General features: G+C 37.1%; 1 protein-coding gene across 4 annotated transcripts in view; it reads right to left on the bottom strand.

Moving 5' to 3' along the window:
- Positions 1-19,496, bottom strand: part of Cntn1 (contactin 1) — a 275,291-nt gene that overhangs the window by 155,693 nt on the left and 100,102 nt on the right. Inside the window, exon 1 of one of the 4 annotated variants that reach the window (XM_075960411.1) lies at positions 13,488-14,111. The exons of 2 other annotated variants lie outside the window; for them this stretch is intronic. The gene's annotated coding sequence lies outside the window, so the exon portion shown is untranslated. Of the gene's footprint in view, positions 1-13,487; positions 14,112-19,496 lie in introns of those variants that run through there. One more of the 4 variants, XM_075960413.1, reaches the window with a different exon arrangement.

The following is a 19,496-nucleotide window of genomic DNA, read 5'->3' as shown; positions in this document are numbered from 1 at the left end:
ATCCATATCTATCCCAGTGCACAAAACTCAAGTCCATATGGAACAAAGACCTCCACACAAATTCAACTACACAGAATCTCATAGAAGAGAAAGTGGGAAGTAACCTTGAATGCATTGGCACAGAAGTCCACCTCCTAAATATAACACCAGTAGCACAGCCACTGAGGAACAATTAATAAATTGGATCTCCTGAAATTGAGAAGCTTCTGTAAGGCAAAGAACATGGTCAAAAAGACAAAACAGCTGCCTACAGAATGGAAAAACATCTTCACCAACCCCACATCTGACAAAGGGCTGATCTCCAAATTATACAAAGAACTCAAGAAACTAGAGATCAATATATCAAATAATCCAATTTTAAAAATGGGGTACAGACCTAAAAAGAGAATTCTCAAAAGAGGACTCTGTAATCTCAAGCAGAATGACAGAGCATGGAAACTCCAGGGGCACCAACCAGAAAGACAGTTGATACAATGTTGAGAAAGGTTGCTACTACTATTGAAGAAATAAATGAGCATCTAAGAAGTTATTTAGTGTAGGACAGGCCATTTTTACTTCTTTTCACTCAACCTAATCAATTAGAAAGTTATCGAGGTGAATATGATTTTTCCATATCATCAGGAGTTCAAATAAATGCTATATTTGACTCTTTTCCACCTGAACTAGTTAATAAACTAAAATGAAAACTCAAAACAAAATAAACAACAAACCATACCTCACTTTGGCAATGACTAAGGTTCTTTAAAAGACAGAGGAATTAATTACAATTTCATAAGTCCCAAAACCACATAAGCAATGCAGCGCCTATGAAGTTATTCTTCCTTTGTCACTAACCATTTTCCAGAACTTGGAATGAGGTTGTATAGTTTTACTCAGTTGTATACTAATAAAATTTTTATTGGAAAACCATCTCATAAGATGCATGACTATTAAAAATTTAAATGCTCAGAATTTGTTAACCAGAGAACACAATGGGACAATAAAGTATTTTTTTAAGAAAGAGACAGTACAAATTTCCATGCAACAAAAGAAAATTTTGTAAAATTTATGAAGTTCTACAAGAGCAATTTCCAATATTTTAAATAAATTAAAAAGAAGTATCAAATCATTACTCATACTCTAACTGGTATATTTAAGTCAGACAACAGATTTATTTTAAAATGTCAAAATGTACAATATGTTGAAAAATACATTTTTGCAACCATTTTAAATCTATGATGAATATTTATGTCAGTTCTTACGTATGTGAGAGGAAGTATAATTTTAGAATTTTTTTTTGGAGGTTGACGGCTCATCTGTCTACTCAGGTTGAGAAGTACACAATCACTAAAGTCCTCTGCTAGGTGCATCTTTAAAAGGATTGCTGAAGGACAGAGGGACCACCCATCATGGTCAACTTTGGGACAGAAAAGAAAGAGGGAAAAAAGAAAGCCTGGAGTACAGGTACTCTCTCTGACTCCTAGCCATCTTGATGCTAGTTCCTCGACCCTATCACACTGTGCCACAGGCTTGCAGCTGAGATGTACTAAAACTTACGAAACCCGGGGCAAACCCACCAATTCCTTCCCTGGAGTTGTGCTGTGGTGTAACTTGTCACAGTCATGTAGTGATTTTGGAGGGAAAGTCCCGAGTCCACGCCACTGCTAGCTCTTACTGCTGGTGTTAGGAGATATTCCTGCCATATTAGAGATGGGAGGGGGAGTGTAGAAAGCTGAAAAGGAGTGGTGACTCTTGCTATCACCAAACAAAAGTTCTTTATGGTCATTACCTATTTGCTTGCCTAACTTTTGAAGTACACCCTCGTTGTATTGAAAAAACTGGAGGGGGCTGGATTATTTTATTGGCCTTTAGCGAGTTCATTAGACTTTAGCTCCAGCACAAAGTCTCACACCTAGTGGATTTTCAGTAAATAAATGTAGAGTAAATGAAATGAGACCAGAGCAAGGTTTTAAACTCATGGGATGCCTGTTTCATTGTTGAACTGGCTTCCACATCACAGGTCACCTCTACCTTATCTTGAATTCTTAATTGAGTCTTCAAGGAACATTTGGTACCTTGGCTGGGTCCATTCAGCAAGAAACTATCTTCAGTTTCCTGTTCAACATTCTGGTTTCACAAATAAACTCATTCTTCAAACCTAAATTTGAGTTCTGAAGGCTCATCCATCATAATTCTTAGAACAAAATTTTTTAGAAGTCTATTTCTATTTTCCCTCTCAGTTCTAGGGCCAATTGCTGCTGAAATTTAATTTTTTTACCCCTTGATTGTATTGGCCAATTCATAACTGTCTAAGTAGCAAAAGATATTTAGTTCAGGTGAAGAAAATTTAGATTCTAAATTCTAAAATTCTAAAACTCAATATCTTATATGTTTCCCATCCCATATAAAAAGTAAGAATTGTAAGTTGTTAGAGAATATAACTAAGTTGAAGACAAGTGGTGTGTATGTCAACATAGTGGAGAAAATGTATTTGATAAGTCATTGTGGAAAACTGCATTGTAGTGAGACACTGAAAATTTAATAGGCTAATCTTGATTTTTTTAGGAAAGAAAACTACAATGAAAAATATCTTCCTGCAGGAAACCAAGTGATTAAAAATAGATTTATAAGGGTATGAAAATTAATGAAAGATTATCAGTGCTTTGGGAATTGTAAAAATAGAAACAAAGAGAGAGTTCTATATAAGGCTTCTCTACAGGAGCAGAGAAGTGTTTTTTTTTTTTAACCTCAAAGGTAGGAATAAAAAAATTCAAGCATGCAATAAGTTCCTAGGCAACAAGAGGGACTATAAAAAGTTTGTTTTTTCAGTTTTGAGACACTCAGTAATTTCTGATCTTGTTAAAAACGTGAGGATCATTTTAGAGGTGTTTTAGTATTGAAATTATTAAAATGATGGAAATATACACATTTGTGTTCAGGACTAATGCTTGACATTGGATAACCAGTTATAATATTCTTCTATCTCTCATCAGGCATTTCCAATAACCCTTCATCTAAGCATGCTGTATTTATGTTTTTATTCAAACATACAGATATCACTGATAATTAAAGAAAAAGAAGTCATGGGAATTTCAGGATGGCATAGGAGGGGCTGGAGTAAGGGGTGGAAAAATGATGGGAGAAATGTGCCATTTGTGGTTGAGACTACTAGAAAGACCATACACGAGGTTCTTGATATTCTCATAAATGCTTTTTGATAATAAAAATATCAAGAGTTTTGATTTTAAAGGAAGACTTGGGAGTTACTTGCACAGCATGGATTGTGAAGAGTCCCAGGTTGCGCAGACCAAGAAGAATAAGCACAATGGGCCAAACTACGAAATAGGCATCTCTGACTCTCTTTCCTCAGGAATCAAAGAGTAAGAAAAGTGTCCTTCATTGCAGCCAGCTAAGCAACCCAAAGAACAGTAAAGGAAAGACGAAAGTGTGTATGACAGAATTGGAGCAACCTGTCCATGGGTGGATCCCAATTTCCATCACTATTAGGCTCACTCATCTAGGCTAAACACTGCTTATTAAGTACACATCCAACAGAATGCCAGCAGCAATGTTCCCATTTCATGACCTAGAACCTAAACGTTATATTGTCCCTGTTCCAAACAATGAGACGTGGAAAAGCTGCCAGCACTGAGTTCATTCAATCCTTGACAAACAATATTTCAAACTTCAAAATGCCAAATGGTATTCATATCTAAAGCATGGCATTAAGAACCCCAAAGTTAAAATGATCAAAATGAGGTATCTCAGTAGACCCCCACATCCCTGTCAATGTTCAGATATAATTCTCCCAATATTACCTGTCTGAGGTTGAGATCTAAGCAGTCTTCAGGGGTCAGTCATGGAGGAATGATTTTCCTTCATTGACGTCTCTTAAGATTTTCTTGAAATAGGTAATTTTAAGGAGCAAAGGTAAGTCACTTAATAGCGTTTCCCTTAAAATAAGAACACACCTACATGAAGAACCTCAAAACTGAATTAAAGACTGGACATGGTGGAACATGCCTTTAATCCAACTATATCAGAAGCAGAGGCAGGAGATTCTCTGTTAATTTGAGGCCGGCTTGCCTAAGTAGTGAGTCCAGGCTAGGCAGGCTACATCATGAGACCCTGGAATTTTTATTATTGTATTTTCAAATATTTATAATCTTGTGCTTCTATTTGCATCAGTACAAATACCTAGATGTTTGGTCATTAAACAAGGAGGCCAAACATCAGAAATGCCAAATCATTTTATCTGCACTGAAGACTAAAGTGGTGGAGTCTTCATTGTTTGACTTTGGAAGAATCAGAAATAGCTTTTTATCATTGCAAGAATCAGCCATTTCAGTCCAACTGAAAGTAAATGGGGATTTTTCCTAAGGATATTTATATTATTTACATATGAGAGCTAGACATTACAGAAGTATAGAACATAACAAAAATTACAAGAAGATTAGAAAGGCTTTCTTTAATTTGGAAACTTCAAAACAATTATTATGCCAAAGAACTTTATCCCAACAAAATGGTTAAAAGATGGCTCAATTAAAAATAACACTATTTGGCATTGATGCTCTCCTATAAAGGTCTCATCCAAATATATCTAGGCAAATATCGAGCCATGCTTTTTTCTGTTAGCTTGAGCATGCTGGCACAGAGAAAATATTACTTTTCTTAAAATGTTTATTAGTTCTGTTTAGCTCTACTCTTCTCAGAGACTCTCCATGTATTGAATTTTTCAATAAATGTTAAAATATTTCCTTTTTATTCTTTTTTGGTAGTCTATCTATGTGGCCCAAGCAGGTCTAATATCTCTAAGAAACTCAGATTGTTCTCTTACTTTGGTATCCTGAATGCCAATCCCAGACTTTATCACAAAACACAGTCTCAGGCCATTCAAACCTAGACCAAGTCAGACCCATTTTTGATCTAAATCTCTGTGTATCTTGTGGTCTGTTTACTTGTGATCATTTTATATCTTACAATTTGTCCTTTAAGAATGAGGACACAACAAGGATCATATTCAGTATCATAGGTACCAATATTATTTCTACTCCCTTAATTGTTGTCTATTTAAGTATAACTATTCTTAGTCCATTGTGTGAGTGAAGAAGACTTTAGGACCAGCGTGATCATAGAAAATATTTAGCAACATTTGAAAACACACAGGCAATGCATAAATGTAAGAAACCAAGAAGTAGGAGAATGATGTTATTCTAATATGACATGAAAACATGGTGACTAATAATAATATCTTATAACTCTTATTTCTGTGTTAGCCATAGTTCTTTAAAGGAATAGAACTCATACACACACACACACACACACACGTATATAAACAAACTGTGTGAGTGAAATCAAGCATGTGTGTTTGTGTGTGTGTGTGTGTGTGCATGTGTGTGTATATATATATGTATGTGCATGTGTGTGTGTGTCCACCAAAGGAATATTAGAGTGGCCTAGGCTATAGTCTGGTTAGTACAACTATGGTTGGATTTCAAAAGAAAGGCCAAGAATCTGGTAGCTGTTCCGTCGACAAGGCTGGATGTCTCAATTTATCTTCATCTGTGTTCAAATTCCAAAAAAGGAACGTACCATCAACTGGGTAGATGAATGAGCTTTACACTCAAAATGACAGCAAGAAGGCAAAAACCAATGATTCCTTCTTCTATATCCCTTTATTTGGGCTTCCATGAAAATATGAGGCTCAGATTTAGGGCTAGTCTACCCACCTCAAATGATCCAATCAAGAAACTCCCCCACAGGCACCCTCATCTGATTGTAGATTAGTTGATAACCAAGATTAGCCATTACAATCTCTAACATTCATTAATCATACATGAGGCATAATTTCTCTTTTAACATACCTACAGTACTCTGGATGTACAGAATATCTTTTTAGGTTTTAAGGTCAATGTTTTTACATTAAAATTTTCAAATTGATATATCAACAACGTCCATATTCTTTCCAGTGACCAAAGCTAGGACATTTACAGAACCAATTTTCCTTTAGAAAATAACTTTGTAAACACTAATTACTGGTGGGAAAAGGTATGAGGATGTTGAAGCACCATGAGATTGGGTCTCCAGAGAGGCTGAAGCGCATTCTCAGGGAAACTGGCACCAGTGGCGGGGTCACACTTTCAGGTGGACTCTAGCTATATCCCAGATGTTTCTCCACCTGTGCTTATATAACCCTCAGCCATGTGACACTACATCATTCCAATACATTGTTTGGACACTCTTTGAGATAAGATGTTTGTCACTGAAAAGCATTCCACTGCTCTTCCAGAGGTCCTGAGTTCAATTCCCAGCAACCACATGGTGGCTCACTCACAGCCATCTGTAAGGAGGTCTGGTACCCTCTTCTGGCCTGCAAGCATACAGACAGCTAGAACACTGTATACATAATAGATAAATAAATCTTAAAAAACATTCCACTATTACAAGATTCATCACACATTTGACAACATAATAGACCGCTTAAAGTCTAGTGAATTGGCAGTGTGAGTTAAGTAAATATTATCTGAGAATTCACTGCAACAGGAAGAGTTGATAGGATCTATTGTGCCTGTCATGCCCATAGGTGCTACACAAGACAATGGGCACTCAATGACAAACAAGGCAGAAGTGATGACTCTTATGTTTCCCATTGTAGATAGATTTCCTTGCTTAGTAGACTAGTTAGTAGACTGCCCTCATTAGTAGATTTTCCTAGTTACTAGACTTCCTTGGTTAGCAACACTTGACCTGGGTGTTAGGAAGTTGAAAAGAAGGTCTCCAAAAGCTTCCAAAAGAACAGTCATTTAAAAAGGTATTCTTAACAGTAATATATATTTTAGGAGAATCAATAACCTATTAATGTGAATGGGCCAGACACATATAATTAATTAAGCTCATTATTTTACCTCAAGGTCTGTCATCATGCCAGGCACCTGTGTAGTTTTCCATAAAGGGTTCCTTAGCTTAAGACATTTGCTCCAGCTTTTATATGAAAGAATGTCCATGCTGGATTCATGGAGATGGACAGTGGGGGCATCTTTTCAACTTAGAATCCATGCAGGTATTTATAGGTCAGTTATAATGGCTGTGCTAAGCCAAGCCTCTTCTACAAATTTTACTGAAGGGGATATTTTTATATTAATCTTTAGTGACATCTGTCAATAGAAAAAGCTTGGCTGTGTTACTTACCTGTCAAAGTACTTGCAAGTGAGAATATTTCCTAACCATAATGGGGATAGCGTGGGGAGGTGAGACTGAAGGCAGAAACAGGACAAATAACATACTCCCTTTCTTTCTGTTAGTGCACACATAGCTATGATCACTTGTATTAAAGAGAGCAAGGCATTTTGTAGGGATGATGCCGTGCTCACACTTTCTCTTATGGTCTCTTCTTGAAAGTAGTCAAACTTCTCATCCTTAGGGATAGTTTATTATAACGTTATTTTCCAATCAGGCCCTTGTATTACATAAAAAAGGCCAACAAAAATCATTCTTCAGAAAACGCCAAACTAAAAAATGAAATTCATTTTATATATGTGATAATTTTATATAATAAATATTCTCTATGGTAAGAATCTCAGAAGTTTTCAATAAAACTCATATAGAAGTCCTTCTCTATAAGATCTGTGTTCATTTAAAGTATTTCTCAAGATCATAATAAAGATAATTCTAAAAATATATTATTTTCCCAAGCTCAAGCAGAGGGGGAATTTTGGAGTGGTTTTATTTGATTTTTACCTATTTGTTCTGGAACTTTGCTGCCTTCAAATTGATGCATTTTTTTTTCTTAATGGTCCATTTAGCCCACTCCTGCTGCCTCCCCACCCATGTCTTCAGTAGCTTCTCCTGTTCTCCATCACACCTTTTTTTTGCCAACTGATATATCATTCCCCATCTGTTGAAAATTGCCATGTTCTTTCCAGCACAACTCCACCTCCAGCTTCCATCCCAGCCACCTACCTTGCTGTCCTTCCATCTGCACAAGGAACATCTCTGCAACCTACTCCGAACTGAAACCATGGCAAATTTTACACATAAGTTTAGCAAACGTTCTTTTCTGAAAGGACTAGTACAATCACAATAACAGCTTACTACTCCGTCCCTTAGAGATAAACACGCACTTAGCATTTGATTTCTTCTACATCTTAAAGTTATTGGCTATAACCAACATTCTTAGTAACCATGTCGTGAATAATAGAGTGACTGTCCTTCATCAGGGCTAATGATTTTGGTAGTGTTCCCTGGAGCCCTAATTTCTGTGTGGTCCAATCTGTTAATTGCACATGGTTCATGTCCAGAATTTTGCATTCCGTGAATAGAGTCAACTTTTCTTGAATACTGAATCTTCACAGCAGTTTAACCCAACTCAACTCTCTAAGTTTAATGTTGCAGAATTCTGTTTGAATTGGCATATGTGCTAGAGTTGCCTATTAGATATCAAAGACATTATGTAAACAATGCTAGTATGTGATAATTGTAGTTTCAAGATTTTGATACTTACATTGCACAAGGAATACCTCTTCCTTCAGTGTTGGCATCTTACTTAGCAAGTGGAGATTGGTTTTTACGTGGTAGATGAACATAGAACAGAAATTAAGGTCACAGGAAAACATTGAGAATTCTATACTTTGCTATTCAACATTATTTTCCCTCTATTGACTACAACACTGAGACTCCCTCAGGTTGTGCTTATAGGAAACACAAGATTTATCTTTACGTTTAAAACAATAGTTTGATTAAAGGACATTTTGGTAAATACTTATCGTTCTGGAGGTATACTTCTCTGATTATGCTAATTTGTATTACACGAAGATGATGTTTTCACGTTGCTTTTGATAGGCTTTATTATTGAGGTTTGATAACGATAGAACTTGTGTAAATGAGATGACACTCATTGGTCATTGAAAAGTCTTCTTGTTATCCTCTCAGAGACTAAGAGAAAAAGAGCACCTGGCACTCGGAAGGTTTACACAGATACACAGATGTTGATCACAAAGCAGAGCAAGTGAGGGGATGCATAGCTTCCAAGGGAAGAGGTCAGGGGAAGAACTTAAGATAAGCTAGTTTGGTTTCACTGGCCTCAAGAATACAGAAACTAGCTACCTTCTGCTTTTCTCCCCGGTCATGGCAGCAAGTGATTGTTGACCAAGAGAACGAGCCAGGATAAAGAGCCAGGATAAAGAGCCAGTGAGTACTTGAGAGATGCATTCAAGTGGTGTAGTAACTCCAGCAACTTGTTCACTGTATTAAGGACAGTCCCTTCCAGGTCAGCAGAGTAAAATAATCAGAACCCAGAGAACAAATGACAGACAACCATTAAAAACAAATGTCCAGAGTATGTGGCGTGGGTCAGAAGATTCTTTGGCTGCAAATGTCTTCAGTGAGATTATCAAAGTCCGTGAGTGCTAAGTATACAAAAAGTCAACGTTTTACACATTATTCTGGCAGGAAAGTTTACTAACCGGCCCTATTGTTCTTCTCAAGTCTACCATCCCCTCCCTCTCTTTCAGGGTTCACTTCAGAATAGACACTTTGAACCTTTTCAGCAATACTTCTAATGAATATTCTATTACCAGAATCCACTCTTAAATTAGGAATACAGGTCTTCATTTCTTCTATGATTTTTGATGAATACTTTGGCTGATAGAATATAGTACTTCCACCCTTTGTTTTTATTTTTTTATTCCATTGAAGTTCAAGCCCATCATCTTCTTTTGCATATACAGAGTCAGAGAACACATTAGATCCTAATTAAGTACTTATCGCACTAAGTTGCCTGTTGAGAGAAAAGGTATTAAGAAATTACAAAAATGAAGTGAGGGGGGGTCAGTTGGTGAAATAAACATCAAGCTGGTCTTGTAAGGACGTAAACCTCAGTCAGCTCTTTTATGTCTGTTTGTTTATAGGGTTTATCTTTTTTTATGTGAGACTGGGTCTATGTAGTGTGAAATTCAGAGAGTTTCAGGCAGACATCACCATACACTTCAGTAAATCTTAAGGAGCATTTCTGGGGGCTAGAGAGATGACTTCACAGTTAAGAGCCCTTGGTGCTGTTCTCTAGGAAGCAAATTTAGTTGTTGGCATTCAAGATGGTTCACAATCATCTATAACTAACACCAGCTCCAGGTTAGTCAATGCTTATCTCTGGTCTCCTGGAGCACATACACATGCCATATGCAAAGTTACACATAATTAAAATATAATAAAAAGCAAATCTTAAAAAGGAGTGTATATAAAAAATATTTCATATAGTATTGAAGGAAAAATTTTTAGGAGGGGCTACTTTTACCATTTTTACAATGGGAGATCAAAGGGGATGAAGTCTCTCCATTCTAATCTTTGTTATCACTTCATATATAGAAAACTCTGTGGCTTTTAGTAGGATTGATCTCAGGACAGTCCACAAAATTCCCTATAGGGAGCTCCCTTACCATGCTAATCTAAGCTATTGTACAATTAATTTGTATATGTGTTAATGTTGTAAAAATAGGAACAATATTCATTTTCTTATACTGATTTTTATATCCTTTAATCTTCCACAAGTGATATACAATGCCCACAATCTTAGCTTGGTGTGGGAAGTCCTTCTGTATATGTGTTGCTTTTATTGGTTAATGAATAAAGAATCTGGCTTGGCCTGTGATAGGGTAGAGTACAGGTAGGTGTGGAAAACTAAACTAAATGCTGGGAGAAAGAAGGCAGAGTTGGAGAGATGCCATGGAGCCACCATAGGGGAAAGACATGAGCTGCCACCTAGAACCTTGCCAATAGGCTATGAGCTTCATGGTAAAATATAAAATAATAGAAATGGGTTAATATAAGATATGAGCTATCCGGAAATATGTTTAAGCTGTTGACCAAACAGTATTGCAAATAATATAGTTTCTGGGTGATTATTTTGGAAGTCTGGGTGGCCAGGAATGGACAAGCGGCCTCCTACAACATTAGCTGATTTGTTGTTGTTGTTGTTTGTTTTTTTGAGACAGGGTTTCTTTGTAGCTTAGGAGCCTGTCCTGGAACTAGCTCATGTAGATCAGGCTGGCCTCAAACTCACAGAGATCTGCCTGCCTCTCCTGAGTGCTGGGATTAAAGGCTTGCACCACCATTACCCAGATTCTTAGCTGAATTACTTATACAGGTGTGCAATTTTGCATCATACTTAGGAAATGTTTTTCATTTGTTCTAAGAATGGTTAATTGATAAGAACAGATGGAGAATGAGGGAGATAAGCCAACCTGTTATTCCCATAGATACTGTAAGAAAAGAGCACCTCTTACTTGCCTTACAGATGCTTAGAGTCTGGTTGGAAGGTGGAGGAGAGAACACAGTCCTCTACTTAGACTTTTTCCAAACGGTCTATTTCATATCTATACCATACTTATTCTGTATTGGAAAACTTACAAATCTATCACCTTGAGATAGATATTCATGCCACCTGATTTCTTACTCTAAATTACTAACAACTTTTAAATGAGCTATGAAGCCTTAATGAACCATATTCAGAATTTCCTTTCAAACTTTGTATTTTATTATTGGCTACTCCATTCCTCATTCCATTTCCTCCCCTCGTTTGTACTTCATCGTGTTCTTCGGTCTCCCCTTTCCAACCATACCTACTAGGATTATTACCTTGCCACTAAAATCACCAGCTGAATTCATTTATCTCAAGGTTGAGATGAAAAATTCTCATGAATTTGTTGGTTTCTCCCAAGTGGTCATCCACAGAAATTAGTCCTAACTATTGTTATAGGTGGGCACTGAACCCACATTACCTCACATCTCCCTCTCATGACCTAGAAACTTCCTTTTCTGTGACCACCAACATATTGTATTCTACTGTATTTATTTTAATTTTCCTTCAGCCGTAGGCAGCACATAGTACTTCCATTGCTCTCACCACTCAGAATTTACTACACACCCTTGGGCAATAGCATCACTAAATTTCTGCCCCCTCCTTCTTCCTTTTTCATTTTCGTTTGAATTTTAAGGGCCATTCAGGCAGAAGGCATTTAAGAACTGAACACTGTGACTCAGCATCGAGAGACCTCGATGGACAGGTACTTCCCTCTCCCTCTGTTTCCCTTCCCTTGGGGAGAACTCCACCTGTGGGCTTCTGCCTGTAACTGAACCAGATTAGCCCGGCAGACTGAAGCCATCAGACAGCACCTGTGCCACACCACGCTGCAGACAGACCCAGGTGATGGAGAGATGCTGGCAGAACGCCTGCACTCTGGGAAATGCTTGGGAAGTGGATTTCCTGGCCTCTTCTCACTGTTAGGGATTTCTTTGTTTTCCAGGAAAATGATGCCCATTGTGTTTTAAAACAAAATCTAGTTGGCTTTTTCTACTATTAGTTACAGAAAGATGATTTAACAAACTTATTATTAAAATTTAGTCTCAACAAATATACTTCACACATACTGAATGTATTTTAAATCAAGAGTTATAGTATGCGTCTATGCATATATGTTTACTAATAATGTAAATGTACTTGAGAAAGTATCCTTAAGGAATTTTATAGTTTGAGTCCTTCACTAAATAGTTACTGATGTTACCTTTGTACCTTAAAACAAGCTGAGGAATTTATTTATGTGCCAAAAATTTATTTGTACTTTTGAACTGCAGTTATTTAGTAACCAGCTTTAATTCACAAATAGCTCTGACCAATATAGTCATACAGTACTATGTGTTCAGTTTTTTGAATTTTTTTTAAATTTTTCTTAGTCTCATATACAGAGAGTTCTACAATTTCCATAAACTTAATTTTTAAAACACTAGGGCAAAACTATAATTTTCCACATAATTTTTTACAGTGATCTATTGATCCGGTCCTTTTGGAATAACATGTTCCTGACAGTAGGAGAAAAGTCAGTGTAGGAAAATTTCAAACTGTCCTGTTTCTGACAACGTCCTCCCTCAAGGACATGCTATTCCAAATTGATCACTTTACCTAAATCTGCTTAAAAAATTAAATTAAATTAAAAATTAAAAAAGGAAAAGGAAAAAATAAAAAGAATTTAAGGCAGTTTTTGAGTATAACTGAGTCTTCTGTGGTTTCCTTCACTTCCAGGAGTATTTTGGTTACCATCACCCTTTTGAACCATTTGAAATGCCGACAGCAAGGTAATAATCTGAGCTGAAGCTCCACCACAGCCCTGCCAAAACTTCTCCAGCAGGAGGCAATTTGCACTTACTGATACAGCAGCTTACTCCAAGGCTGCCCCTCCCAGGTCTGCCAGCTTTCCTCTAAGCAAGGCACGCACATCTAAGTTCCTGTACATTCTTGAAAAGCCGTTACATGCAAAATAAAAACCTCACATTATCAGTATAATACACAGAGCTTCACATCCATACAGTCACATACGTAAAATAATGCCTTCTCCCAATTAACATAATCACCGAGAACCCTGGCACTCCTGCCGGCTGAACGGGAAATCTTTCACCAGTACCGCATCATCATTATCCCAACTCAGCATATTACCTAACCTAGAGAAAAATCTTCGACTCACCGGACGTGTTGAATCATCTGCGATCTCCGTATAACATCTATTTCAAATTGTCCCTTTGAATAGACTCGGGGAGAGTTATGACACACACTGCCTCTCTTCTGCAGCAGAAGGCAAGTTAAAAGGACTTCAAGCTGTGACCTCAGAGGCAGGCACAGCCGCTCCCATCCTTCAGCCAACCTTCTGTGAAGAACAGGTTATAAGACTGCAAAGCTGGCCCCCTACATAGCAATACTTTCAAATAAAGCATTCTCAGCTGCGAGCTGTGGATTTACATCCCCAAACCCGGCTGGCTGGAGTCAATGCTGCTTCTATGCCTGAAAATATTAAGCATTTCACTGCAGTCACTTCATGCAAGAAACTCTCCGAGGCGACTTCACAAACCCTGTCATTCTGCTCGGGGACTAAAGAATGAGCAGGGCATGCATAATTCATGTATTGGAGTCTTCAATGCACTTCCTGTAGCCTGGGCTCTACACAGTAATGGGCTATTGATCACCTCATCCCTAAGACAATCGCAGCTCCCTGATTGGTTTATTTCCACAAATAAAATTACAACCTAAATCATAGGCTGAAACCTCCATGCCGGCTGCAGCTTCTCAGGGAAGACATTCCCAGAGCCGAAATGACATCTGCAAGCTGCAGAGTATCGAAGGTGGGTTCTGTGGGGCAGAAACTAGAGAACCTGTTCTCTTTTATTCAAAAAGGCACACTTACTGCAGGATTAAGCTGGGTATTTCACATTATCAGTATAAGACATAGAGCTATTTCCTTCTCCATCATTTCAGAGACGTCAACAAGGACAAATGAAAATTTAGAAAATAAATACATAAGAATCATTTGTGCCAAAAAAAAAAAAATTAGGAGTCTTTTACCTGGTTTCATTCAGTCACTGTTCTTAGAATTGTTCTAAAATGATTAGCTTGCCATTTCAATAATGAACAAGTGCTTCCTTTTATTAAAAATTATAATGGATAATAAGGTTATTCATATTAAATATTCTAGACCGTGATTACTATTATTTTGGGTGTGTGAGTGGTTCTGAGATCTCACTAAGAATTTAAGCTTCAAAGAACACACCATTGTTTACATTGACTTAAAGAAACCAGCTGTTCAACAAAATGTACGTTTATTTAATTATGCTCATACTCATCAAAGAAGAAAACAGGTCCTAGCACTTTAAAATGCCATCATAGTATTTGCAGAAATCAGACAGTGGGAGGTCCCTGTGAATCTGAAAATGTGTGTATCTATAAATAGTGCACATCTACTCAAAGACTTCTGGACTAAAGCTAGTTGCCTTATTTTCTACCCAGAAGGGGTGAACATAATGCTCTTGGAGTCACCGAGAGCCTGAAATCACATCTTCCCAAATCCTTTTTATATGCATATTTATGAGTGCACACAAACACACCTGCAATTTATATTTCTATGCTATTGTGCTTTGTTCCTCATAAGGCCAGAGTGAAACGTTCTAAACTTGGGGCTAAAGAACCACTACAAGGGAACAACCATTCTCCCATCCCACTTTTTAGATTGGGCAGAGCAATCACCTTTTAGAGTAGGCATGACTAAGTCGGTCTTGAGTTAATAAACCAACAGCAGGTACCAGCATTTGAAGGCAGTAGAGGTACCGATGGCACCAGATGCAGTAGAGAGAGGAGTTGAAAATGCATGTTTCTTCTATGAGAATCTGCACCTAACAAATCTCCATTTTTCTAGAACAGTCTACCAGGAAGTGTGGGAAACTAATCACCCAATTACTTGGGCGATAATAAATTCTGTATTCATATTATTTTCTTCTGCCCTGGTTAGTTCCTACTTTTATATCTATATATTGCTGTCAATCTAACAAATTTTAACTAAATTACACAGTGGGTCTTTTCTTATATTTTATTTATCTCTCTGATTGATGATCTTAGCTGTCAAATACAAGATTGAAAGGACTTGATTATTTTTGAAATTAATATATCAATTTATTAAAAGACACAATTTCTCATGAGAGAGTATTTTGTTTAAAATAGCAAAAGTTGGGGATAGAGACATGGCTCAGCACTTAAGAGCACTGACTGCTCTGCTAGAAAGCTTGGGTTTAGTTCCTAGAACAGACCTTGATGTTCATACCATCTGTAACTATAGGTAAGGAGGATCCAGTACCTTCTTCTGGCCTCTGAATGGACCAGGCAAACACATAGTAAACAGACACACATGCACACAGAACACCCATTCAGATATAATAAACACCTATTCAGATTAAAAAAATAAGCCTTTTAAATTTTAAAGTAAATAAATAAATAAGTAAAAATTTGACAGGTTTGGAAAGTACCTAATATGAGAAATTATAGTACTATCTTATAGAGATTGTAAGTAATTGATACAATATTCAATAAATACAAATGACATGATTCAATAGTGTATGTCCAGGGGCTAAGATGAGTTTGGTCCATCTCTACAATTAATGGGAAGAAAACCTGTGTCTTTTTCCATAAGAACATTCACGACACATATCTAAAATGAAGATTGTGAATTATGTACTCCAACTCTCTGAAAATGGAAAGAGAAATGGGTGAGGGATGACAAACTGCTGAACTAGAATGAGCCTAGAATTAGAAACCAGAAATAAAGAGAATAATGTGGCCGAAACAATGAAGACAGTAAATCCCAAGGAAGTCATAAGGGTTACGTGAGCCTGAATGAAAGTGATTGCAGAACACAAACTACAGCACCCCCAGGAAAAGCAAGACCCAACGCTGTAAGAAAGACCCAGTGTACTTTTCCCAGAAGTCTGACTATTCCTGGGGAAGAAACAAACAAACGTTTTTTTTCAGATGGATGGAAAACAGAGATGGTCATTTCAAATAAATTTGATCTCTTCACAGACCAAATGTCTTTCCAATGTTTTGAACTTATAATGCCTGCAAAATATATAATGGATTCTGTAATGGATGGTAAAATAAATCTGAATTTGGGGAAAAACAAAGGCATACGTTAGATTGTCAAACCTGTGGTATCTGTTAAGATATATAACTAACCTCCTTGACTCATGTCATTATGAACAATGTATGATATATTTTCAATAACACAGAAATAATAAAAAACAATAATATCACGAAAATTTGAGGGAAGAATTAAGTATTTTTAAGTTAAAGGACAAAGACTGCACAGAAGGATGTATGCAGCTTGCAATTGAAGACATTCTCTGTTTTATCAACATTACAAAAACATTCTTCGTCATCATCCTCTGATGATTTTTTTTAAATATTTGTGTAACTTCTACATGCCAAAACAGTTTGTGCTAATGCCAGAAAACCAAACATGCGCATAGTAATGTTGCAGAGGTTACTTGTTAGTTCATAAAGTACACAAATACCTTGACCAAAAACCAACCAAAAAACAAACAAAAAACAAGAGAGTATAATTGCCCTGATGCACATCAAGATTAAAAGCTGAGGAAACTTCTAGAGCACAGGCACTGACCCTGTGTGCTAAGTACCTGCTAGCCACATAGAAATTCTTCTTGACTGTGTTTCAGGCATAACGGCAGAAATACTAGCATGGCTACCTATCAATGGAAACACTAGGGAATAATTTATTGATAGGAATGATATTTAAAGAAACTGGCATAATGGTAATAACACAGACTGTACTGACAGATTTTATATCAGGCCTTTCTCAGGTTAACAGTATGACCCTGAGCAAGGCATTCACACTTTTTGAACATGATTTTCACCATGTACAATGAAGGTAGATGTGCGTTTATCATGGCTTGGGAGGATTAGAAAATCAACAGCACAATCACTAAGACTGCACTGACCAAGTTTGGAAACTGCCTCGACTGCTTCCTCCTTGACAGAGTCCCCAGGAAATTTAAATGTTGTGACCACCTTATGCCACTTATCACAGTTTCTGATACAGGAAGGACTTTAAAATGTTGCTGCCTTTGAAAACATCAATTTTATAAGAGGGGACTTATAGGGAAAGACTTTTCCAGAGGAGAAGAGTATTACATGGACCTGAAGGGAACAAAGACAACATAGAAAGCATGAGAAGCCCAGGCAATGTAAGAATGTGGGATACACTGAACATGTTGATGGTAACAGAATTTGGGACATGACCACTATAATGATGCTGTGAGAAGGTGTGACATCATGGACATATTGATGCTATGAGAAGGTGGGACATCAAGGATATTTTGATGTCATGAGAATATGGAAAATCATGTGGATAGTAATGATATGAGAATGTGGGACATCATGAAAATATCAATGATGCGAGAATACGAGGCAGACAGCATAGACGGAATGATACTATGAGAATGTGGGACACTAGATATAGCAACATTATGAGAATGTGGGACATTGTGGACATATTGATAGTATGAGAATGTGGGACACTGGGGCTGTGGCTTGAGATAAGACAAAATTATAAAATATCTGATTTATAAAGAGGTTCTTTTAAAAAGACGAATGTTAAAATCCTGGGTATCCAGGTAATTTATATGACATATAGTTAGATGGTGATATATAGTGATATAGTGAAGGTAATGGGGTGTTCAAAGTTGAGAGAACAGCATGATAGATTTTTGTGAGAGAAAGAACACAGGAAATAGAAACCAGATGTAATGAGTGTGTGTTCCGTTAGTTTTTATATAGATCCCACCAGAAGGGATATGGATCTGAAGATATGGACATGATGAGGAAAACATGGAGGTGCTAAAATCTCAGAATAAATAGTTCTGAGCAGACTATAAGTTGGAAAGAGTTATAGGTGAGTTTTAAAGTTGTAACTTGGCAACTCAGTCCCTGTCTGATCCATTCACAAAACAAATACAAACGTAAAATGGAAATCTATTGGTACTATGGTGAAATGATACTATACTGTTAGAAATAGCAAAAAAAGGCCAAACTGCAAAGCAAAACAGGTGGTGATGGCTTGGACAAACACATTTCCGGCGGACAATTGATAGTGAAGATGGAGCTGGTTAAGTAGGTTAGCAGACAATCAGGACTACCCAACCTGTGGAATTCAATGACACAGTTCACGGGTGAAGATGAACAAGAAGAGGGAGGACAATAAAGCCCTGAAATGTAAATAGGCAATGCTCATAAGAGCACCTGTCAGCATCCCCACAGGTTAACAAATGATGGAATACACTCAGCTGATATGTAGTGCAAATATTATACCTGAATCAGGAGGAACGCTTCCTTAATAAATCTTATTCTGACTGCGATAAAGTCTTTGCCAGTTAAGTAGTACTTATTTGCATTTTCAATAAAAAGTCATGTTCAATCATAAAACTGATCAACTCACATGATGTATGATGATACTGGGTGTTGTTAGAGATATACATATGTAAGTGGAAATTATGAAAAAGTGATAAACACATTCTTAAATTCCAGAAATAGTTACTTCTGAGAAGATAGAGAAGGAAGAATGGAAGATCCTACTCAGTACTCAGAGGACCCTCTTACAGTCCATTAACCTAGCTATTTTCCAGGGATACCTTATTTGAAAAGTGAGGATAAGCAAAGCTAGAATTCCTACAAGATTTTAGCCTTGAGTCCCTTTTCTAAGGTTTTGCTTCCTTTTCAATGATGGTAACCCAGAGGGGGAGCAAAAACCAAAGAAAACTGTTCCAAATCACAAATGCTCTATGAAAGCACAAAGCCAAACAAAAGAATAGGAGACAATCTCTTCAGCCACCAAGAAGGAGATCTGGCATATAGAGATAGCTCAGCTATTAAGAGCATTTGCTGTGCTTGCAGAGGACCTGAGTTAGGTTCCCAGCACTCATGATGGCTTAAGACTGTCCTGTCCATAACTCTAGTTCCTGGGGATCCAGCACACTCTTCTGAATTCCACAGTCATGCACAAAGGGAACCTACATGAATCCAGGGACAATCCATATAAAATAAAATAAAATCTTTTAAACAATGAAAGTATTTCAATTCATGAAAGGAAAAAAAAAACAGGTATAGTGAAGAGGTTCACTAGGATTCTCAAAATTGAGAC

This window comes from Microtus pennsylvanicus, chromosome 2 (genome assembly GCF_037038515.1).
Source record: "Microtus pennsylvanicus isolate mMicPen1 chromosome 2, mMicPen1.hap1, whole genome shotgun sequence".
Classification (NCBI taxonomy): domain Eukaryota; kingdom Metazoa; phylum Chordata; class Mammalia; order Rodentia; family Cricetidae; genus Microtus; species Microtus pennsylvanicus.
The sequence above is the reverse complement of the archived record's forward strand: the minus strand, read 5'-3'. Positions and strand labels throughout refer to the sequence as shown.